The 25,626-nt window shown below is 42.2% G+C and overlaps 1 protein-coding gene across 1 annotated transcript in view; it reads left to right on the top strand.

Annotated features, from left to right (window-relative positions):
* Positions 1-772: 772 nt before the first annotated feature.
* Positions 773-25,626, top strand: part of LOC126354305 (transcription factor SOX-10-like) — a 205,354-nt gene continuing 180,500 nt past the window's right edge. Inside the window, exon 1 of the mRNA XM_050003860.1 lies at positions 773-919. The gene's annotated coding sequence lies outside the window, so the exon portion shown is untranslated. The remainder of the gene's footprint in view (positions 920-25,626) is intronic.

Genomic DNA, 25,626 nt, shown 5'->3' with positions numbered 1-25,626 from the left:
GCAAGTGTTGAGACAGTAATTGATAATACTTCACGCGGGCTGACTGTCGAGACGGCGCAGACAGGCCAAAAAGAAAAAGGCGTGTGCTGCGAGGTGCCGAGAGGATATATAGTGGCCGCGTCTAATTCAGGCGACGCATGGAGAAACAGTCGCTTCAAATTAGCCCGCGCCTTCGTTAAGCGCTTAATAACTCGTCCTGCCCAAATTGCCCGCGTCGCGCCCTTTTGTCGTTCCTTGCGACGGTGCGACAATTGTTTCCAGAATTAAAAGCGGCAGCATCGGCGGCGCCGGTCGCACGCGGAAGTCGCTCCCGTCTTTTCCACCAGAAAAAGTCATAACGACAACACGTGTGCCCGTACGCCACGTCCGCGTGTGTTGTTCGAGGCGCGGGTACTCTGCCGTCGCGACGACGAGACACTTTTAATTGGTGCGTTAATTGCAGGGCGGGTAGGCGGCGCGACCAGAAGCCATCAGATTAACTGCCCGTGGCGAGTAGGCGCGTCCTCGCGGCTGCGTGGGGCGTGGAGCGCACTGGGGTGGGGCGCCTCGCCCCCCCCCCCCCTCCCCCCGCCCGTGCTTTCTCTGGCTCTCCTCTCTGCCCACGTCTGTATTCTCTTTCCGCCGGGCGGACCGCGCCGGCGCCGAGGCTGCTCTTTTTATTTATTCCCTCGCGTGTATTTTTTCTTTATCCGTCGGCCCCTCCTCCGTGCGCCCGTCGCGGCGCGGCCTGCGGGATTCGCAGCGGAGTCAGTCAGCTCTCGAGCCACGCCGCCAACACGCCTCACCTGTGTGGACCACACCGCCTCCCGCTGCAAACCGGCCGCGCTTCGCTGTCCCGGCACTGCCGCGCCACCGCCACCGGCTCCGTTCCTCCGCTGTCGCACGGAATCCGTAGAAGTGGATAGCAGTCAGTTTCACGGTAAATCTGCGCTAAGCCAAGTTAGCGAGGCAGTATCTTTTTGGAGCAAATCTGCAACCAACGAGCATCGTCTGTCTAGATCGGCGGTCATCTAACTGCGGCCCGCGGGTCGTATGGGCCCGAATGAAGTGTCCGTGCGACCCGCGGCTCTCGTCCGTATTTTATAATGATATGCTTCTAGCAGAATCCAAAAACGTCAACTAACGTTAACAGCGTTCTTTTTTTCCTTAGTAAGATGCAAAAATACTTACAGAGAAAGTAATAATGTAACATTTACGTAGCTTTAATTGAAGTAGGTGAAATCGGCCGTGAGTTAAGTAAGTTTGCCGCTTAACGCAGGAGCACAGTGGCATGTAGCGCGGTAACTGCGGCTTAAATATAAGTGAGAAGGGAAATATTTTATTGTTTGCCTTCCACTGCTGACAACTCACGAGCGTGCGCAGCTAACACCGATCAACGGCTATGATGTAAATGTCAAACGTAAGTAGCACAGATTCGTGAATGCTCAATATAGAGATGGTCATCTTCAGACGTAGTACATGTTTGTATCAAGTAATACTAAATCAAACTAAGGCTGTTCTAATACAATAAAATGAGTAAAACAAAAATGGCATTCTAAACATTTATTAAACATTTTGGGTCATATCTCATATTGCAATTACTGTGATTAATTAATATAAAATACTAATTTATGCAGGTTACCAATAATAGTGACATCGCAAGGGGAAGATGTAAAGTGCCCAGGATGGGAAAAGTGGCCACTGTGTTTTGCCGTGGCCATCGCTGCTGTCTGCCGAGAAGTGGTCACTCTAGTTCTAACATACAACGCCATTGTTGTCAGTGCGACTAACAGAGGAAACTTGTGCCGCTGTTTTTCATGTTAAAACTATTTTTTGTTTTTGAGTCATCTGATGTAAGATAAGTCATTTATATTATTCTTGTTACTTCAGTTGTATGGAGAGTCGCAATTTTTCCAATATCAGTGTTTAAACAACGTCTTTCGGCATACAAGTATAGTTCCTTGTTAATTATTTCACCCTGATAAATTCTTCTGTGAGTCACTAATGCCGTCACGTGGTCTTATCGGGAAACGTAGCAACAATACTTGTCGAGAAAAGTGACCAAAAACGTATTCACCTCAATAAGAGTTAGCTACTTCCAAAAAAATACGCGCTATACAACATACAACAGGCAAAACTGACTTCTACACCCTTTTGTGTACAAGCTGTCATCAGCCATTCTATACTTTTGTGACAACTAAATAAGTTATATTATTTAATTCCTCTTTTTTTATATTTGGCCTAATACAAAAGTCCGATTGAAAACGGCCTTTGGGAGCCGCGTGGTATTTTTTTTTTTAGGTAGTCGGGCCTGAAGACGCCTAGAAAATGTGCCCTGAAATCAGAAAAACAAACTTGAGACCCTGTTGCTATGTCAGTGGCCACAGTATGCCCTCAGGCATGGAAAATTGGCTATTATGTAAGTCTTCATGAAAAATCATGCAGTTCCAATGTATTATTTTCTTTTTCACTTAAAAATATTCGGTGTGATGCCACATAATATGTAGACTCAAAATGTGTAATTGCCAAGCTTCCACCAATAACCGTGGTCTGGTGAAAATTGTGAATTTCTCTTTGAGTGACAGTATCCGAAGTTTATTTGTATAAAAACACACAGATCAAATATAGAATACATAATCAAAAATATAAGTTATGTCATATTTAGATCATCCAGAACTCCGTGTAAGCTGTAGCTGTCTCGGTATAATCCAGGAGGTCCTCTTGAGTACACTCGCTGGGTGCATCAACAATTGGCTATTTTACAAGGTGTTCTATTGTTTGTGTTTTATCACACTCGCACTTGTCAGTGTCTTTGTAGCCCCAGGTTATCATAAGTTGTTTTGATCGCCCCGGGCTAGTGCAAAATCGGTTCAATGTTTTCCAGTCTCGCCAGAGTAGGTAAGAGCCCTGGGGTAGAGCTTCCTCTGTGATAAAGGTTTCTAGACATTCTTCTTGCTATAACGATATCATGGAAATTTCAGTTGGTTGTACTGAGTATATGAAACTTCGTCTGGGTTTAAGCCTTTTTGGCATGGGTTGATGGTTGTGTAGCTGCTGACGCTGATCATTCATCGGTTTGTTCCTCTCCTTCAAGTTCAGGGATGATTTCATGACATTCTTAGGACAATGATTAATATAAAAGGTCCACTGTAAATGGTCAGGCAGCCAGTTATTTCCTGCAGGTGTCGTTTAGGGCCGCGTCTGTTTTTATAGACTGACATCATCTTTCCCAAACTGGGTATCCATACCCAGCGACGAAAAGCAGGTGCCAGATGCTATGGAATGGATTCACGTTGGTGTCCTACTTTGAAAATGTCAGTTTATTCACTATTACATTAAGTATCTGTAGTTTAGCTTTTCTGGAGAAGCATTTCTGGTTTTCAAACAGTCCCAATTGACCCAAGGCACTTACACAGTATCTTCTTCAGTAAAACGGTTTTATCGTCTACATTTCCAGCAATATATATGGTGTTACAAAAAGTTACGGCCAAACATTCAGGGAACATTCCTCACACACAAAGAAAAAAAATATGTTACGTGGACATGTGCCCGGAAACGCTTAATTTCCATGTTAAAGCTCATTTTAGTTTCGTCAGTATGTACCCGTACTTCCTCGATTCACCGCCATGATTTCATACCGGATACTCTACCTGTGCTGCTAGAACATGTGCCTTTACAAGTACGACACAACATGTGGTTAATGCGCGATGGAGCTCCTGCACATTTCAGTCGAAGTGTTCGTACGCTTCTCAACAACAGATTCGGTGACCGATGGATTGGTAGAGGCGGACCAATCCCATGGCCTTCACGCTTTCCTGACCTCAACCCTCTTGACTTTCATTTATGGGGGCATTTGAAAGCTTTTGTCAACGCAACCCCGGCACCAAATGTAGAGACTCTTCGTGCTCGTATTGTGGACGGCTGTGATACAATACGCCATTCTCCAGGGCTGCATCAGCGCATCAGGGATTCCATGCGACGGAGGGTGGATGCATGTATCCTCGCTAACGGAGGACATTTTGAACATTTCCTGTAACAAAGTGTTTGAAGTCACGCTGGTACGTTCTGTTGCTGTGTGTTTCCATTCCATGATTAATGTGATTTGAAGTGAAGTAATGAAACGAGCTCCAACGTGGAAGGTAAGCGTTTCCAGACACATGCCCACATAACATATTTTTTTTTTCTTTGTGTGTGAGTAATGTTTCCTGAAAGTTCGGCCGTACCTTTTTGTAACACCTATATATATATATATATATATATATATATATATATATATATATATATATATATATATACCATGTTTTCAAAGTGATTTGTTTAAGTTAAACTAATAACAATACATCGTACTACGACATTGTACACATATTACTTACAGACTTTGACGGATAGCTCTTATAACCAACGTACTCAAACAGTAAGATGGTTTTATGGAGCCGAAATCGATCAACATCTTATAAATACACGTAGTCTAGATCGTCAATAAAATGTGTTTCACGTTCTGATTCATCCTCTGTTTCCGGCAACTCAGTCTTCCGTCTGTATTATGACTATGCGAGGAAACAAAAGACACAGGTCATATTCGTACCATGTCACCATCAAGAAAGCTAATAAACTACACTCTTAATAGCTGTAGAGATCGGAAGCATTCAAGCGTGAATTTCCCATTGTCTCTGGTCCCACGTGAGCCATTCTTCTTCTGATCATTCCTCCAATAAATAAAGGAAACAGCCCATTTTTGATATAGCGTAATTTACGCCACGAAGCGGCTCGGGCTGTTGGCATAATATACATGATTTACCGAAACTGAGGATACTCGTTACTAGCGAATGTACCGTGTTTCACGTTTCTAGAAAATAAACTTATTTTCAGTCCGTTGATAGCTACTTTGTCGTCTACTGATTACTGGTTTCGTAACTGTCACTCATATTCAGGTCATATTCGTAGGTACACAGTAACCTGTCTTATAGTAAGCCGGCCGGTGTGGCCGAGCGGTTCTAAGCGCTTCAGTCTAGAACCGTGCGACCGCTACGCACAGCTCAAAACCTTCAATCTTCACTGACGTACTGACGCAACTCGGTATTCACATGTAACCGACTTACGCGTTTGTCTGAATCGGATTAATCTAAAGTTACAATGTTTTTTTACACACTCTGAAACTACTTCTGATGTCAGTTATGTTTAAAAACGTCAAATGTGTATGTACAGAATGAGTTGCAATAGATTGATTTACAGTTCGAATTTTTATATTCTGTCTAGCTTTTAAGTCGTCCATCACTTTGTAATATTACAGTTTTTCAAACCGCTTCCCATGCCATTTACGTGGGACGACCGCATCTGCCGGAAAAATTTACAATGCTAAATTGAAACTTCACACAGAGCTCACTTAAGATATCGTCATTTCTCATGCTAACCTTCGTTTTGTGCCACTCACTGATCTCAGAAACTGCATTTCAGTCGCGTGCAATTCTTAGCATGCTTTCCACCCTCTTGTCAGGCTTCAAGTGTGTACTGGCCATGTGGCATGTGTGCATGAATATTTACTAATTTTAAAAGGGGAAGACTGAGGTTTAACATTGCGACGACTACAAGGTCATTGAATACGCTTCACAAATTCAGACAGGATAAAAAAAGAGGACTGTAATTCATCCGTGTACTTTTCAGAGAAACTATCCCGAAATTAACCTTAACTTAATCAGCAACACAGCAAAAAATGTAAACTTGGATGAGTGGACTTGGAATTGAAACCCCATCCACCCCAGTGTAACACCACTGTCGTAACTACTGCGTCGCTTGGTTCGATGCTATCGCTGCAGCTTCAAACAGTACAGACCTCATGCCAAATTTCATCAACTAGCTAGCTGTCAATCGCTTTCTTAATTCTTACTAGAAGTTTCCCGGGAGCTGACAAATGGCTCTGAGCACTATGGGACTTAACTTCTAAGGTCATCAGTCCCCTAGAACTTAGAACTACTTAAACCTAACTAACCTAAGGACATCACACACATCCATGCCCGAGGCAGGATTCGAACCTGCGACCGTAGCGGTCTCTCGGTTCCGGACTGCGCGCCTAGAACCGCGAGACCACCGCGGCCCGCCGGAGCTGACATTGTTTTTATTTTCACTGACGGTGTGTGAGGAAAAAATAATAAATAAAGATATAGTCGATGAACTACTTTCTGAAAGCTATTCTCTGTTGCTTGCATAACTATTATTCAAAAATATTGCGAATGTCTAAAGGCTGTTTTAGATTACAATGGCGCATTACTTAATCAGTATCTAATTTAAATTACGAGCTTGTCTGCAGGCAAACAGCAAAGCTACATACGTTTTCCTCTTTCCAGCGTTATTGATTTTCCATTACTTAGGGCAGGGGTGGGCAAATAGAAGTCTGTGCTTAATTGCCGCCCGCTAATGGTTTTTGTGCGGGCCACCAAGACAGTCAGGAAATTCCGCCTTGAACCCAGATTTCCTTCCCGTGCGCGTCCAAAGATTGTTACTAGGACGGCACCCGACGCGATCGTTGAAGGGAGTGACCAAAATGCATTTTCCATTTATTTACTGACATGCAGCCAGATTCACACTGTGAAAAACATACGTCATGCTGTGTCATTAGTTGACTTTACAAATCTTTGCCTGCCGCAAAATTGCTGTGTGTGAAGAAATTTGTTGGGAAAAATTGCTCTATACATGGGTCTGCAAATATTTGTAAGGGAAGTTTTTCTTGCTTGAAGAACAACAAGAGCAATTTTACGCCCAGGATATTTTTTAATAAACGGTAACATCCAGGCTGTGATAAGAATCTCAAGCAAGCTCATTTACTGCTCATTTCAAAAAAAAGTTGTAGAAAATGGTAATAATATACATTTGTCCCATTACACTGATTTTAAAATTGTATGTATTTGCAGCCATAAAGAAACTGATTAAAACTGACACTATTTCCTTTAATTTAAATTTAATGATTTTTTATGGTACAGTTCATTTCTATTCTGAAATGTTATCATCTTAAAAAGATGCAGCCCTCCGCTAACCTCCAATTGCACAAGGCGGCTCCCGAGCCAAAAAACTGTCTACCCAGGCACAGGAAATGGATGGTTGAAGTCAGCTGCGGCAATAGTCATTTTTATTACATTATTACCTAAAATAGGTCCCTATTTACTCGATCAAAAACATTATCATATTGCGTGGATTGTGGACCTACTATTGAAGCATTAGAATCTCTTTATCAACTATTTATCTACGCTGATAGCTACGCCTTAATAAGCACTCTTTATTTCTGAGACACTACCATGCACCATAACACAGATAACAATACAATTCCTAGATATTTTTGTATTATCTCACTATAGATGCAGACATTTTATACTTCTTTCTAACTAGTTTTAAGGATGGATGTTCGATGTTTTCAAATTATGAATATCAGAGCTATTTCTGTAACAGTCATATCAATTCCATATTGAAATTTATAAGGAATTGTGTCTTACAGAATTTTCTGGTGAATGCGCTGCCACCTCAGTTCTTCTCAACAGGTCGTCTGTTCTTTTGAAGGGGCTAGTTTTAGCTTGTGAGCGTCAGGTTTAATGCATCAGGAATAAATATAAACCTAGTTATTAGCTAAATATGTGAAGATGAGTAAAAATATTTTCATATTAGGATAAGTTGTGACTGGCCCCTCAGTCGGTTTGTTCACATCATCTCAACTCGACAACTCCAGTACCTTGAACTTCCTGAGTCACAATCAGAGGTAAAAAAAATGTCTCGTTTGTTGGAAAAAGCCGTACCAGTTTACCAAAAAAATTTATCGATTTGTATTGTTAATTACTTGCAAACTCAGCCAGATCTAAAAAAACACCGGCACTATGAATTCTGGGAGGGGTGAAAATAAATCTGCAGAGATAGTGCAATAATCTGCGAGAAGCTTTCAGTGTGTGAAGCAGGGAGAATTTCGTAGACGAATGTGTGACAAAAAAATTCTATGCGCTTCCTGCAGTAAGGGAGACTGTTGTATCTTGAACAATTTTCAGAGTTTCGCCTCTAGCCATCCTATAATGTAAGTCTAACATATTTTCTTTTTCCATTTTCAAATGATAGCATTCACTTTATGTGTGCTGTAGTCTTTTTCTAATAATTACTCCAGAAAAGTAAGGTTTTTCCAAATGCGAACTACTGTTCCCAAGTATAATGTCGTCATGTACCTAGGAACAAAATTTAAAATTCATTTAAAACAATTCCAACGAGAAAATCTTGTCATTATTATATTCATCAGTCCATGTGTTACGTTATTAAGCTACCACACACTAATAATCAGTAAGTGAAATTAAATTAAGATGAAGCTTTATCAAAAACCAGTTACATATTAAAAACATGTTGAAATAGAAGATATTAGCAACTACCAAAAATTTATATTTTCGTGACAGGAAAAATTGCTAAAACGTTAAAGAAACTCATATCATTGGCAGATATCATGTGTTCCATAGAACAGCATCTCCTTTCGTTTTATGCTACAGGGTAAGACATGACCAACGAGGTACGGCTTAACAGTTGACATGTTATGTGACTTGTTTTTAAAATGTGATGATGATGATGAGGTCCCATACTACGAGAAGCGTAGGGATCGATGCGGGAGACCCGCACCGCCGACTAGGCAAGGTCGTAGCGGAGGTGGTTTGCCATTGCCTTCCTCCGACCGTAATGGGGATAAATGATGATGATGAAGACGAACACAACAACACCCAGTCATCTCGAGGCAGGGAAAATCCCTGACCCCGCAGGGAATCGAACCCGGGAAAGCGAGAACGCTATCGTAAGACCACGAACTGCAGACTTTTAAAATATACTGAATTTTAATTACCATGCTCCAACTGAAGAATTAACAATATCTTTCAGATATATGTAGAACTTGTGATATTTACAAAAGCTGCACAGAACACAACCTCATGTCTCACAGCAACAAAGACAGTAGAGAATAGCGGAAACTGCTTACGATGGTTTCTAGTGCGCATTCCTTTATGTGATTCGAAAATTAGTCATTAGACTGAAACACCGACCAGAAAACATTAAGTGTTCTACTAGTGTAACACTCTCCCCAATTGCAAATGTGAAATGTAGCGTGTGTTAGCCACAAGACACAACTATAGGGAAGTGCAATTTGAGTAAGAAATAAATTGATTGTGAAAACTTTAGTTCATCCATAATGGAATACTGACAAGTGTATGAGACCCATATCGGTTTGAAATATCAAGGAATATTGAGTATATTCATTAGAAGACAGCGCAAACCGCCGCAAGCAATTTTCGTTAAAAATACTGAAACATCAGAGTGCGATTCTCGCGGAAATCTGTATAGAGAACTTAAAAAACGACTTTCCGTGAGAAAAATTGGACTGTCATGCAGTCTAATGCGTACAACTCCTATAGGAATCGTAAAGACTTAGTCTGAGCATAAACATATGCAGAAACTTTTGAAATATATGTTTATTGCCGTAAACTACCGAAAATTGATTTATTGCAGTTAACAAATACTTCAAAATGGACTGGTCGCAGTTTTCCGCAATACGCAATACGCAATCAAGTGTTTTAGACTACCTATAATGGATCAGCTTAATTTAATACGCTGCATGGTTTAGAGCTCACGAAGATGCTTATGAAGAACACAAAAATTTTACTTTTTAAGAGTGAAGAAAGTAGTTCACGCCATCATCGCTGTATACGAGAATATGAATTCACTTTTGGTTTGCCATAAATTTACACGTACAAGCAAGAGTTCCATGTGGAGCAAATATAAGACGAGTTCATCTAGTACTGTATATAATATATTAATATTTTAATCTTATTCAGTTACATGGTAAACCAAACAGTCCTCACCATTAAGTTTATTAGTATCAACATCACATTGATTCTGGACTTTGCCGTAAGAGATGCGGTCTGTCAATGGCCTCCCGAGATTACAGTATCATACACATTAAGTTTTAGATAAATGGAACAGAAAGTAACAGAAAATATTTCATAATCGATCCAGAAATTAATCCTGAAGCGTCAGGTTAATACGCTTTCCGGAAGATAACTGAAGCATAACAATAACGTAACAAAATTCCTTGCTGTAACACGTTTGCAATGTGTATAGTTGGCTCAGAAGCCAGTTAGTCTCACCTTGCACACTGTTCGTCCCTGCTTTCACGCAATGAGCAGTTTTCATGCGAATCTAGTTAGTAGTTACGGCGACACTGAGGCTTACAGCTCGAAGCATTGAATCAAACACGTAGGGAGACGCACATAAAATGTTCCTCGTCTGTGCAGTCTCGGATAAGTGATATAACGCTCAGAGACTTGTAAACATCTCAATGTTTGTTTCATACTCCTGCGAAAACGTCGCTGGCAATCGTTACACAAATTGATTTAACGTTTCTCTTTCTTCCGTACATTGCATTCCATTAAAAGATCATCACATCTCCGGCGAGGGTAGTTCTTGCATGGTTTGCTGCAGCGATAACGTGATGAAACATAGTCTGACAATCTATATTTGTAAGCGATATTGTTCGGATATTCGTTTGCACTTATGTATTACATTAAACATGTGATATTCTTTCTCCTTTCTTATCATGGCAATGATCGTCAGCTCATCTCAGATATCTTATTTATACTTTTTACAAAATTTGCTGCAAATTGTTTATTTTTTCTTGGTTACGTAAGTTCACGACGACCCATTATCAAGTGTTCCTGTTGACATTGCATTTATATATCATTTTATGCAAAGCCTGTGTAATAGTACTACAAGACCTGACCTTAATATACTATGTTCAGATGGGGCGACTTCCATAATATTTTCTGGAAGGTAATTTCTTTCTTATAGCATGTTGTTAACATGGGTTACATTTTTTTGAGCAATAATAGTGAAATTTCGGTATTATTTTGTAAAGCTATAAAATTTCAGATTGTTTCAATATCAGTGTTGTAGTATTATGAGATCTTATCTTACATGAATATTATATTTACGTTTAGATCGTGTGACGTCTATAAATGAGCGTAGAACGTAAGTTCTTTTACGCAGTATGTTGTTAATGTAGATCAACGGTTAACTTTCTATAGAAATTTCGTCTTACTTTTTCAAAGTTGTAAAAATGACAGATAGTTCCAATGATGGTTTATATTTCCAAATTAATTATACCTTAGGTAGAAATAGATATTTTTAACAAAGATATTGTGCATTATGTAGATAAGCGATCTTAATTTTGTCAATTGTTTTTCTGTTTAAGGTAACATTAGAACAATCTATAACATTACAACTGTATTAAAAAAAGAAATTTTCCTGTTATTCTTCTATAGAAAATAAATACGTGACATATGTCAATAACATAGTACACAAAAGAAATTAAGTTCTAAGATTTTTTATGGATGTCGCTCCATCTAAACATAAGTACAGGGTGTCCCAAAAACCAGTACGCCTCACTCCTGAAATTCTAGTAAAGTGAATTAACGTACAGAACATGTAGTTACATGTTTGGAAGAGATGCTGGAAGTGGCATTCATGGACATCCAGGCATCGCTGACTTCGTGTGATGACGGTACCAGCAACACGCTGTAATTCAGTAGGTGTGATGTTATTAATTCCTCAACTAATTTTCCGTTAAAGATCGTCTGTTGTGTGGCGATAGTCAGCACACACCGTGCCTTTTAGTGTGCGTCGTAAATAAAAATCTCGCGATATTAAGGCAGCGAACTGTGGAGCCAGAGAGGCCTATGCAGACAAGTCTATCTTCAGAAAACATGTTGGAGATGTGAGCCATAGTTTGGTTGTAAGTGTGAGCGGTTGCTCCTTTTTGCTGGAATATTGCACACAACTTCACCGCATCTATTAATTGTGCCTTACGAGTCAAATTTATGAAAATATCTGGCACTGTTTAAGGTGCAATTGAAAAAGGTGAGGCCAGTAATGCGCATGCCGTATAACGCACACCAAACACCTATCTTCTCTGAGTGGAGAGAGTCTTCATGCACAACGTGTGGGTTGAATTGCTATCAGTATCTGCAATTCTGGGAGTTTTCATAAACTGGCAAATGAAACCAGACCTCATCTGACATGAAGTAAACCAAGGGGTCCAAGTAACCTTTAGTAATTAATGTTAAGCCCGTTGCAATAGCAAATTCATTTTTACTGATCCTCAAATTTTAACTCTTGTACCACACTCACGACAGGCTTTTAATTTCATATATTTTAGTAAACAATGACTTCATGTACGAGATACATCAACCTACTGCGATAACCTCCTTACCTAATTGAGGGGTCTTCTCGTAATGTCCATGAGAATCCTGTATATAGTTTCAGGGGTCCTCACCGTCGGTTACATATTATTCTGCACATCCTGAACAGATCCCACAGCCCACCATTTCTCGAACAGATCTTGAACAGTGCTACCAGGATACTTCGCTGGAAACTTTTTATTTTTATTTTTACATTCCTTGATGGAGTCTGTCCTTATGTGTCACTCCGGAATATCAATTCACTGTTATAATGCAAACTGCCCCATTTCTGTAGCAACTCAGTAACACGACCTCACAACAACTGACGCACGAACACACAGCGGCACTCAACTTTCCGATAAAATGCGATGTAACCAACTTCTGAGACAGTATTGCCAGTCCACAAGTAATTCGACTGGAGATGATTGATCGTACCTGAGTCGTTTTATCTGGAACACGCTGCATAAAATAAAATTTCACAATACTATTACATAGACGTAGAATGACGTAAAATAGAATGATGTATAAATGTAACGCCAACAGGAACAACTGATAACCGTACATATACCGAAACAAACATAGACTTATGTAATAAAAAATAAATCATCAATTTGCAGATAATTTTGTAAAAAGTATAAGGAAGATGTCAGTCATATCATGATCTTACGCGAGCTGCGGACCCAGCAGACAAGACGTTATTTAGTATAATATCTTAGATATCTGCAAATTTTGCTACAATCTTGTCAAGAGTCAACTAGTCAGCAGCATGTAGCACGATAACAATTCCTTTTTTCACTTTCTCTTACCTGCAGTAACGGCAGTTGTGTCGCTTACTACTACTACAGCAAAGTCGAGACGAACTACCATTGGCTAAATTCGCGCTGCAAGAGACTTGGTACCGTAAGAACTGCCGTGGATTTGTTTACGGTTTCGTCAATGTAATCTCACACATTCATCCGCTACGCTATTTGTTTTACGAACCAAGTTTTCTTTTTTTTTCCTTGCAAAAGTCATGGGAATAAAAATGAGACACAAATAGGCGTGCGCGCGCGGGCAACATACTGTTTGCTCACAGATTTTTACGTATTATATCAAAGATTTCATTCATGTCCATTTCGAGTATGTACTAATTTGAAAAGAAAATTTACAAATTTTTCATACCAGTTCTTGAACATTTAAGAAACTTCAGTAAAATGTTATAGATGGAATCAAATCATTTGTGACCGGCTCTCTGTATATCATTTTCAACGCTTTATGCGCAATATGGTATCTGTTATAGAAGTCCCCACCAAATGCAGTGACGTAGGCCTAAAACTTACTATATAAATTTTAAAAAGTAATGTAAATGAATTTGTTTTATGCTATAAAAATACATTTTCTCCAATACCATAAACAAGAAACTAACAAACCAAACAGTCGAAAGCGGTTCTATAATATTTTCATAAATCTGCAATATTTTAAAGATAGACGTATTCCAAAATAGGAGCGAAAAAAGTAATACATTTTCACATATATACAGCTACTGTTAATGTGATCTTCATCCAAAAACATGTATACTCCCTAAAGAAAACAGTGTACAATATGTTGTGCGTGTTGTATGAAACATATCAACTTTACTCTCGTGACAAAAGACAGAGAATGCTGCAGACACATGCATAATTACAATTTCCTCAAATCTGATACTTACTACGCTTCTGTTTGCCACAGAAAGTAACAGATTCCAATTAAAGAAGTGCGTACATAGAAATATCATATTCATGTAAATGCACCAGAGCAGATAATTCCTATCGAAGATAAAGACAAAAAAGATATCATCACTGCAAATATAGGTCACCGTACACAGAAACCGGTTGCACTGTTAACGGGGCGGTGTGAAGTGGACTCGGCCGTTTTGTATGTTAAGAGTTTCTCGCAAAAGTTTAAACATGGGTAACGCCTCAAAGAGATCTGGTCAAACACGGGACGAAGGTGGACCCAGATAACATCGGAGTGATAGTTGTTGGTAAAAACCAACTTTTAGTGTTGGAGAAGAAGAGTTCCAAGCGCTCATGAAAAGCTTTGAAGCAGAATTGGTTATATATACTGAAAGCTGGTTTTTATCAAGGACATAATGGTGGCGTGTATGTTGCTGGCAGAATTTTATCTGTGACACTGAAGAAAATACTTGCTACGACTTGTTATGTGGAAACGATGCACTCGACAACCGTAATAAATTAGTAACTGATTTCTGTTACCGATTCCCCGACTCCTTCCCCCTCCCCTAGTAGATGACATAGCTGCTAAAAGTTTCAAGGAAAACTGTAGCCTCATATCAAACACGTAACCAACTCATACAGTTATAGTTGGGCTCGACCTCAATATATTTACGAACATACATTATAAATTCGATGGTAGGCAAAAAACGCCATCCAGAACTGTACAGATCGCTTTCTCCCAAAATTATTTCAAGCAATTAGTTCAGAAGCTCAAACGAAGTTAAATGATTGCGATAACATACCAAACCTCTTAGCGAAAATTAGCGAAAATTAATCCTAAGCAAACAGAGAGCGTCATGACGGATACAGGAATTAGTGACCATAAGGTCGTTTTAGCGAGATTTGATACCGTAACATCCAAGCCCACCAAAAACAAATACAAAATATATCTATTTAAAAAAGTAGATAAAAATTCACTAATCGCCTTCCTTAAGAGGCAGTCTCCGTTCCTTCCAGTACTACGTTTGCACCGAACAAATGTGGCTCAAATTCAACGAAATAGTGTAGACGCCAGTTGAGAGTTTTACATAAAAAAACACAGAAAACAAACAACGCCCGCAGAAGTCTTGAGCCGACCGGCCGCCGTTTCATCACCACCCCTTAGGCGTCACAGTATGCGGATACGGAAGAGCATGCAGTCAGCACATCTCTCTCCCGGCCGTTGTCAGTTTTCACGATCGATTGCGAGTTCTGTACCAAATAAATTAATAAAAGACGGAGTAGAGCCACAGGATACACAAAAGAGGTCAGAAAACTTTTACAGAAGCGGAAAAAAATGCATGCTATATTTAAAAGAGCACAAACTCTCCGTAACAGTTGACGTTTATGGCTGCTCGAAACGTAGCGCCGATGCTTTCACCAATACAACGAAACCCTGACTCGAAATCCGAATGAAAATCTGAGGAGATTATGGTCGCTTGGAAAGTATTACAACCAACACCTTCAGTTTTTGGTAGGATTGCTAATGTTACCGACCACAGCTCCACTTTGTCAGAGTTATTAAACACCAAAATAGATGCAGTGCATTTTCCAGATGAATTAAAGAACAGATTCTAACACGAGTAACTTAGAACTTTGTACAGCACCGAATATGTAATCGAAAATCGATTCTGCTATCAATAAAACATCAATATTACGGCCAACGCTGACCTTCCTTTTAATTTTAATTTTACTTAGAACCTGGTTTCACCAATACACAAAAAAATAAATAAATGTAATTCGCTGAATTATCGACTCCTATCAATTACATTGATTTCTAGTAGGATTTTGGAACATACGCATTTGCTACGTTTCAACATAATGAAATGCTTGGAAGAAAACGACAAATTGACACACAACCAATACGGATCACAAAATTTCGTTTTGTAAAACAAAACTGTCTCTTTATTCACCTGAAATAATGAGTACTAGTGTCAGAGGATTCCATATTTCTGGATTTCCAGAAGGTTTTTGATACCGTTCCTCACAAGCGCTTCTGAACACATAGCGTGCCTCTACTGCATTTCCCAGTGCTATGTCACTACACATTGGTCCGTCGCGAACACATGTCAAGTGTATCGCGAATTATTTAATGTCTTCTGATCTTCCGCAGATAAAACGACTAGAACATAAAGATGAAATTAAAATGAAATCAGTACCATTAGCTGCTGACGGGCGTTAATATACATCAACGGGGACAGCTGAAAATGTGTGCCCCAACCGAGACTCGAACCGGGATCTTTTGCTTGCATGGCAGACGCTCTATCCATTATGTATATATATTCGGGATTGTTCGGTTCGTTTAGTCTGGGTGGACGTCACATGACATTCGTTCAAGTTGATCGTTGATTCCTTTACTCAGTTTTTTTTGTATTACAGAGGACAATCGGCCCTCTGACTGAACACGCTGAGCTACGGTGCCGGCAAATACATCTGAGCCTCCGAGGGCACAGAGGACAACGCTACTGCAGGGACTTATCGCCGGCACGCTCCCCGTGAGACCCACATTCTCAACTTACAGCCCACACACCACATTCGTTGTGCCCCTGCCACTATACCCATTACTCGCAGCAGACAACCACCGAGTCCCGTAAGAATTCAGGCAATTCGTGTGCATCCGCACTGAAGAAGGTCATCAGCCGATTAGCCTTTAACGATATGAAGATGGCATCTGTTCTTTCGGAGATGTCCTAAAGAACAGATGCCATCTTCATATTCAGAACATAAAGAGGTTATCGCCAAATCATTTCTTGATATGGCCTAATTTGCAAGGAATCGCCCCTTATTACACCCTGATTATACGCATTTAGATATGTACCGTATCATAATAATTATATACATTGTTCATTCGACTCTAACACGTCTTACGTATTTGTTTTTTGTTTTTTTTTTCCCTTGGAGAAAAAGACATGTAGGGGTGTTTGCAAAAGTTAGAAAGTTACTTTGGTGCACTCTAAAGGAAAAAGATTGACAAACGCGGCTATGGAGTACAGTTTCAGCAGTGTGATGTGACTTGTGATTTCCTGTCACAAAGGTCACATTTCGCAGTAACTAATAGGAAATCATCTAACGAACTCGAAGCTATACCTGGGACTATCAACCGAAATGTTATTGGCCTTCTGATGTTCGTAACAGAAGGCCAAAATTTCAGCAGCCTCCCTATATTGTTTGCATATGACGCTGCCGTTTACCGTTTAATAAAGTCGCGCCATACGATCATTTCATTTCATCAGAAGATCGAAACTATAAGATATCTGCATGGTGTGAAAAGATGCAACTGATCCGAACAATAAAAAATTTGAACTTCTTCGCCTGAATACGAAAAAAATTCTATTAAATTTCGGTTACATGATAAATCACACAAACTTAAAGGCTGCTGATACAACAAAACACCTAGAGATTACAATTACGAACAACATAGCTTTGAATCATCACATATAAAATACAAGATGAACCTAAGATTCCGTTTTATTCGTGGAACACTTAGAATCTGCAACAGATCTACTGAAGACTCTGCTTACGCTGGACTTGTGCGTCCTGGGATAATGCTGCGTGCTACGGGATTCTTAAAACAAAGGACGGACAAAGGTTGTCTAAAAATTTCAAAGAGAGGCAGCTTGCAACGAAATAGTGTGTCATGGATGATAAGCGAGTTGGGGTGGCAATCATTCAGACCAAAGCGTTTTTGCTTGGGACGAGATCTTTTCACAAAATTATCCATTTTCTACTCCGAATGCCACAATATTTTGTTGACGTCTGTTACAGATAGAGAAATGACCATCGTAATAAAGTAAGATTAATGAAAACTCACACGGAAAGTATTTTTCCCGCGAGCTATACAACAGTTGCGATACAAGCTGAAAGAGGTTCCACGAATCCTCTGCCAAACACGTAAGTGTAAACTGCAGAGGATTCGTATAGATACTGACAAACTCGTGTAATGTAATTGAGTATGTAGACTTTCTGAAAACGATCAAAGAGTTAGGAAAACCAGCGGTTGGTGGAACTGGTCCATTTTTTGTCCGTGTGTGTGAATTCCTAAGGGACCAAACTAACTTATGCTAAGAACAACACACACACCCATGCCCGAGGGAGGACTCGAACCTCCGGAGGGAGAGGCAGCGCAATCCATGACATGACGCCTCAAACAGCGCTGCCATTCCGCGAGGCACTTGTAGTCTGTCATTGACGTAAAGTATGATGCAGTATGTTCCCTTGCCACAAGTAGAGAAATCCTATGTCTCTTGTCACAAATCCATAATATACTCTGTGATGAGCATCGGGTTTAATCTTAATCATTTTGAGCTTTACAGCAGGTTGAGACTGATATTAATAATCAATGAGAACCACGACATCTCTGCTGATAATCATTTATTGTGTCACGACCTCCTGTAATTCAATACTTCAATTCAAAATGTAGCGAAAAATTTCAGGAAATCTGTTCTAACGATAGAACAGGTTGCATGCAGTTTTCGCTATTTTTTAAATTAAAGTTAGCTTTATTATGATTTTGTAACATCATATCAACTTCAACACAGCACGGTTTTAATTTTGCTAACAACATAAGATTAAAACGATTCACCTAAGCTATTGTAGCTCTTTCGCAAGGTGAATGAGTATGCACTTCTTTAGAATCACCTTTATTCATTGTCACGAACGATTACTATTTTTCTTTATTCTATGTAATTACTTCACAATCAGTTTCGTAATCATTCACTGTCTTATCCGTCTAGTGACGATATAACTTTTTGTAAGCAGTGGCATTTCTTATTTTATTGTACATACTTGCAGCAAGTTCTGTACAACTATCTGTTAAATTGTTGACATCATAGGACTGAAACCGCCCAGTTTGTTTATTTGTAACCATTTTACAAGTGCAATAACAATGCGTTTTTCCCAAACACTTTCATTCAAGGCCATTATGTATAATCAGAGTTATTGTGTGTCATTACTTCACAATCGTTATGTAATCAGCCGACGGCCGGAGTGGCCGAGCAGTTCTAGGCGCTTCAGTCCGGAACCGCGCGACTGCTACGGTCGCAGTTTCGAATCCTGCCTCGGGCATGGATGTGTGTGATGTCCTTAGGTGGCGCTGTTCCAGGCTGTAGCGCCTAGAACCGCCCGGCCACCCCGACCGGCTGCCGTGCGTGTTAAAGCGCCGCTTTCCGAACGGGGAGTTTCCACGGCCACGAATCCGCCCGGTATATTCACGGCGAAGGTTCGCATTCTGGTGAATCTGGATACGGATTTTGGGCGGTTTCCTACTGGGTTAATACTTGGCTGGTACCAATTTCTGCTTTCACAAATTTTAATTGTCGTACGGTCACTCGTTTTTCATTGGTGCAATTCACGCAGTGAAAGTTTGCTCATACTGCACATGAGACGCTACAACCCCTTCTGTGGTCTCCTTCCCGCTAAGGAACACATACTGAGCTTCTTCGTTCTCTTTATTCCTTATTTTGTTTTTTATAATTGAAATCTTCAGTTCAGTCGGATAACTGTTCTAACGGTCAGTACAGACCGATCAATTAAGTGTCTGTCGATGGAAGCAGCATTTTATGTTGTGCTTTTCACAAAATACAGGCAGCTATTTGTGAACTCTGGCCATGTGAATAGTGTAAGGCTGTGTACACCCTTTCATTTTCTACATTAATGTTCTCTCTGTACATAACAATAATGAAGACTTCCTAAACCACTAAGCTTCACTTAATTTCGTAATGCATCGCTGTCTCTGAGCAAATGCTCCGACTGGTCGAGCTTAAATGGTTGAAATGGCTCTGAACACTATGGGACTTAACATCTGAGGTCATCAGTCCCCACGAGCTTAAACATGCGTTTCATTAAGAAAACATTGGCGCTGAACTGTATCGAAGGCTTACCGAAGGATCTCCTCATTGATATGTGCGCTCTCTGGTGTATGACAGTGTAAGTGGAGGCCGTCCACATACACGCTCCGCTCATTGAAAACGAACCGCCACTTTGCCGGTTCATTTGGAGGAGGAGATGGCGCTAGTTAGTGGCGCCACGGGTTGTTGTGCCGGGTGTTTTGGTGCGCTGTCTGGCCGCAACCCGAAGCGTCTCAGGCGATGAGCTGGGCACAGGCGCGCCTGCCAGCAGGTGAGCCCGCATTGTGGCCGCGCCACAGCGCGCCGCTGTGCTCCACAAGGCGGCGCTGTGCCGCGCCCACAATGCCGCCCTCACGGCGCTCTCATTTATCCGCTGCGCCCAACAGGTGGCTACACCCCTACACTCGCGTCATGTACTGCCAGCGGCCGGAACATGCGGGCCGTTAAGTAACGAATAAAGTCTTCCATTTTATGCTAAACCAATTCTGCAAAATTCTTCTCTATGTGTCGCCATCACGCCGTTTAAGTGGACATGACCTACACTCCTGGAAATTGAAAAAAGAACACCGTGAATTAATTGTCCCAGGAAGGGGAAACTTTATTGACACATTCCTGGGGTCAGATACATCACATGATCACACTGACAGAACCACAGCCACATAGACACAGGCAACAGAGCATGCACAATGTCGGCACTAGTACAGTGTATATCCACCTTTCGCAGCAATGCAGGCTGCTATTCTCCCATGGAGACGATCGTAGAGATGCTGGATGTAGTCCTGTGGAACGGCTTGCCATGCCATTTCCACCTGGCGCCTCAGTTGGACCAGCGTTCGTGCTGGACGTGCAGACCGCGTGAGACGACGCTTCATCCAGTCCCAAACATGCTCAATGGGGGACAGATCCGGAGATCTTGCTGGCCAGGGTAGTTTACTTACACTTCTAGAGCACGTTGGGTGGCGCGGGATACATGCGGACGTGCATTGTCCTGTTGGAACAGCAAGTTCTCTTGCCGGTCTAGGAATGGTAGAACGATGGGTTCGATGACGGTTTGGATGTACCGTGCACTATTCAGTGTCCCCTCGACGATGACCAGAGGTGTACGGCCAGTGTAGGAGATCGCTCTCCACACCATGATGCCGGGTGTTGGCCCTGTGTGCCTCGGTCGTATGCAGTCCTGATTGTGGCGCTCACCTGCACGGCGCCAAACACGCATACGACCATCATTGGCACCAAGGCAGAAGCGACTCTCATCGCTGAAGACGACACGTCTCTATTCGTCCCTCCATTCACGCCTGTCGCGACACCACTGGAGGCGGGCTGCACGGTGTTGGGGCGTCAGCGGAAGACGGCCTAACGGTGTGCGGGACCGTAGCCCAGCTTCATGGAGACGGTTGCGAATGGTCCTCGCCGATACCCCAGGAGCAACAGTGTCCCTAATTTGCTGGGAAGTGGCGGTGCGGTCCCCTACGGCACTGCGTAGGATCCTACGGTCTTGGCGTGCATCCGTGCGTCGCTGCGGTCCGGTCCCAGGTCGACGGGCACGTGCACCTTCCGCCGACCACTGGCGACAACATCGATGTACTGTGGAGACCTCACGCCCCACGTGTTGAGCAATTCGGCGGTACGTCCACCCGGCCTCCCGCATGCCCACTATACGCCCTCGCTCAAAGTCCGTCAACTGCACATACGGTTCACGTCCACGCTGTCGCGGCATGCTACCAGTGTTAAAGACTACGATGGAGTTCCGTATGCCACTGCAAACTGGCTGACACTGACGGCGGCGGTGCACAAATGCTGCGCAGCTAGCGCCATTCGACGGCCAAACGCGGTTCCTGGTGTGTCCGCTGCGCCCTGCGTGTGATCATTGCTTGTACAGCCCTCTCGCAGTGTCCGGAGCAAGTATGGTGGATCTGACACACCTGTGTCAATGTGTTCTTTTTTCCATTTCAGGGAGTGTATATATATGTCCACGGCCTGCCCGTTCTCCAGATATCGTCTGCAACATTCTGTGACTAGTAGCCGTTGGTTATAATCGAGGTACACCTACTCACAGGGGCCCACTGTGGGCTGTGATTATAGTATGCCAGTGGAACTTAGTAGATATTCTAATCCGTTACTGCGGAACCTAGTTACGCTGGAAAATGTTAGTTTCAATTTTAGCCACCTGGTGAAAATCTGGCGCTATGAATTCCATAAAGACTTATAGACCGTTTCCATTTGTAATGGATTATGAACGCGACAGGGGCAGAAAAGGTCAAATAAGGGAGAAAGGCACAATGTTGATTTTATTATTAACCGCCGCCTACACCGCTTATTCAATAAGACCACCAAGGACGTCGACTTGTTGCTGTACAGCACCAGATTTGTACCTCATGGCCAAAATTGGAACTAATATATATATTTTTTTATTTTTTCCTACTGTAAATCCGTTCCGCATTAACGCTTTAGCATGTCTACAAATTTCACTCCATACGAAAATTACGGCCCTCACAGGACCTCCGTGAGCAGCGCTTCAGTTAAAGCCAGCAAGTACCCATTTGGATCGACGAGTTTCATGCAGGCACGCCTAGTGGTCGCGACAAACACGTCGAGTAGGAAAGGGCGCCAACTCTCTATCAGAAATTAACATGCGACACGGTCAGCAAATCGACTCGCCATCCTGAACCACTCCAAACATTTAGCTAGCGCACTAAAATACATTAAGCCGCGTATCGACTGAGGAGAGCCATTGCGCAGCCGACTTGTACATCGTCTCATGCGGCAGCCGCGCGAGTTCTCTCCATGGCACGTGTTCGCTGCCAGTCACTGATAAAATGAATAAAATCGAAAACAATTGGGAACGCAACGAAAAGTGCATGGTGGGAAGATACAATCACACTACCGGCCATTAAAATTGCTACACAAAGAAGAAAAGTAGATGGTAAACGGGTATTCATTGGACAAATATATTATACTAGAACTCACATGTGATTACATTTTCACGCAATTTGGGTGCATAGCTCCTGAGATATCAGTACCCAGAACAACCACCTCTGGCCGTAATAACGGCCTTGATACGCCTGGGCATTGAGTCAAATAGAGCTTGGTTGGCGTGTACAGGTACAGCTGCCCATGCAGCTTCAACACGATACCATAGCTCATCAAGAGTAGTGACTGGCGTATTGTGACGAGCCAGTTGCTCGGCCACCATTGACCACACGCTTTCAATTGTTGAGAAATCTGGAGAATGTGCTGGCCAAGGCAACAATCGAACATTTTCTGTATCCAGAAAGGCCCGTACAGGACCTGTAGCATGCGGTTGTGCATTATCCTGCTGAAATGTAGGGTTTCGCAGGGATCGAATGAAGGGTAGAGCCACGGGTCGTAACACATCTGAAACGTAGCGTCCACTGTTCAAAGTGCCGTCAATGCGAACAAGAGGTGACCGAGACAGGTAACCAATGGCACCCCATACCATCACGCCGGGTGATACGCCAGTATGGCGATGACGAATACATGTTTGCAATGTGCATTCACCGCGATGTCGCCAAACACGGATGCGACCATGATGATGCTGTAAACAGAACCTGTATTCACCAGAAAAAATGACGTTTTGCCATGCGTGCACCCAGGTTCGTCGTTGAGTACACCATCGCAGACGCTCCTGTCTGTGATGAAGCGACAAGGGTAACCGCAGCGATTGTCACCCAGCTGATATTCCATGCTGCTGAAAACGTTATAGAACTGTTCGTGCAGATGTTTGTTATCTTGCAAACGTCCCCATCTGTTCACTCAGGGATCGAGACGTGGCTGCACGATCCGTTACAGCCATGCGGATAAGATGCCTGTCATCTCGACTGCTAGTGATACGAGGCCGTTGGGATCCAGCACGGCGTTCCGTATTACCCTCCTGAACGCACCGATTACATATTCTGCTAACAGTCATTGGATATCGGCCAGCCGGTGGTTGGTGGCCGAGTGGTTCTAGGCGCTACGGTCACAGGTTCGAATCGTGCCTCTGGCATGGATGTATCTGATGTTCTTAGGTTAGTTAGGTTTAAGTTCTATGTTCTAGGGGACTGATGACCTGAGATGTTAAGTTCCCTAGTGCTCAGAGCCATTTGAACCATTTTTGTTTTATCTCAACCAATTCGAGCAGCAATGTCGCGATACGATAAACCGCAATCGCGATAGGCTAGAATCCGATCTTTATCAAAGTCGGAAACGTGATGGTACGCGTTTCTCCTCCTTACGCGAGTCATCACAACAACGTTTCACCACGCAACGCCAGTCAACTGTTGTTTGTGTATGAGAAATCGGTTGGAAACTTTCCTCATGTCAGTACGTTTAAGGTGTCGCCACCGGCGCCAACCTTGTGTGAATGTTCTGAACAGCTAATCATTTGCGTATCACAGCATCTTCTTCCTGTCTGTTAAATTTCGCTTCTCTAACACGTCATCTTCGTGGTGTAGCAATTTTAATGGCCAGTAGTGTAAAAATTTGTACTGGCATGTCGTTACGTAATATCGAACAATTAAACGCAACGATAGAACCAAAAATAAGAAAAATAGCCATCCAGATTCGAGATGCGATTACTGTAACGGAGAGGTTCTCCTTCTCTCTTCTGTATGAAGGCACTAAAGGTATCATTTTCTTTTTAGTTCCTGAATTGGCAACTTCAATTCACTGCTTGTGTCGTTCCAGCGTCCTTACTCGTATTTTTGTTGTGGTGCTGTTCTTTTTGTGTTCCACAACGTTTGTTCTTGTTCTGCAGAGCTCTGCTAGGTCAAGAGACATTGGCTGCTCATTCTGGGCGCCCCGAACGACACCACTACCGCCGCGAGTCTCGACCGCACGAGCAGAGTTTCGCCGTAGGTCTTGGCGCGTCAAGTTCGATTGCGGCAACCGCGGGATGAGACATGGTACCGACTGCGCGAGACACAGCCGCAAACACCTGCGCGGGTCGCTCGCGCGCTCTGCGGATACGCGGCCTAGACTAACCGTCTATCACAAACTAACTCGGCGTCCCCACCTGTCAACAACCTTTATTATTGCATCCTTTTGCCAGTCAGGATAATGTGTTCTCGGCCACTTATCACCTCTTTCATTGTTTATGCTGATAAGAACTTAATTTGTGGCAGCAATTGTCCTGAAGAGAAAATAACTTGTCGAACTGCTGTGGAGCTTGCACATGATTTGCTCAGAAACACATACTGAATGTATCTCGATGACTGCTAAGCTATTAAAAATTTGGTTGACAAACTAACGAGTAAGAACACAAACGTCATAGTACAATGAACCGCAACAGCACAGTGTTCCCTGATGTACTGAACAATGAAAAACTGAGTAAAGAAAATATGATAACTCGTACAGAAAGAAGCAGATGTTTATGATGTCGAAGGGCGAATGGCACGTCTTTCCACGACGATACATTACAAGAAGTAAATTGAAAGAATGGCGTTGTGCAAAGGACAAGTGTTGGCACTGATACAACAAGAATATGGGAGGCGTGGATAGGAGCCTTTCCCAGTGCGAAAGCTACCAAACCGCCAAAAGAAAGCTAAACAAATATTATCGAAAGAGTTTTCGCCATTTATTAGAATAGCGTGATTCAGTGTGTACGTTCTGCGCTATTAATATAGCGACGAAAACAGCACACTGTGCACATTGTGTACATGATTAATCTCCGGGGGCGATTAGCGGTATCCTCTCTACAACATGTGCCTTCAAATGGACGCCCACCTCTTAATGATCGATTTTTGTATTAGGACTGTTGACTTTTTTTAAAATATCAGGAATCCGATATATCGATGTTTAAAAAAATATCATTATCGGCCCACATTATAATGAAGA

The sequence above is a fragment of the Schistocerca gregaria genome, chromosome 3 (genome assembly GCF_023897955.1).
Source record: "Schistocerca gregaria isolate iqSchGreg1 chromosome 3, iqSchGreg1.2, whole genome shotgun sequence".
In the NCBI taxonomy this organism is placed as follows: domain Eukaryota; kingdom Metazoa; phylum Arthropoda; class Insecta; order Orthoptera; family Acrididae; genus Schistocerca; species Schistocerca gregaria.
This window is presented reverse-complemented; position numbering and strand designations above follow the sequence as displayed.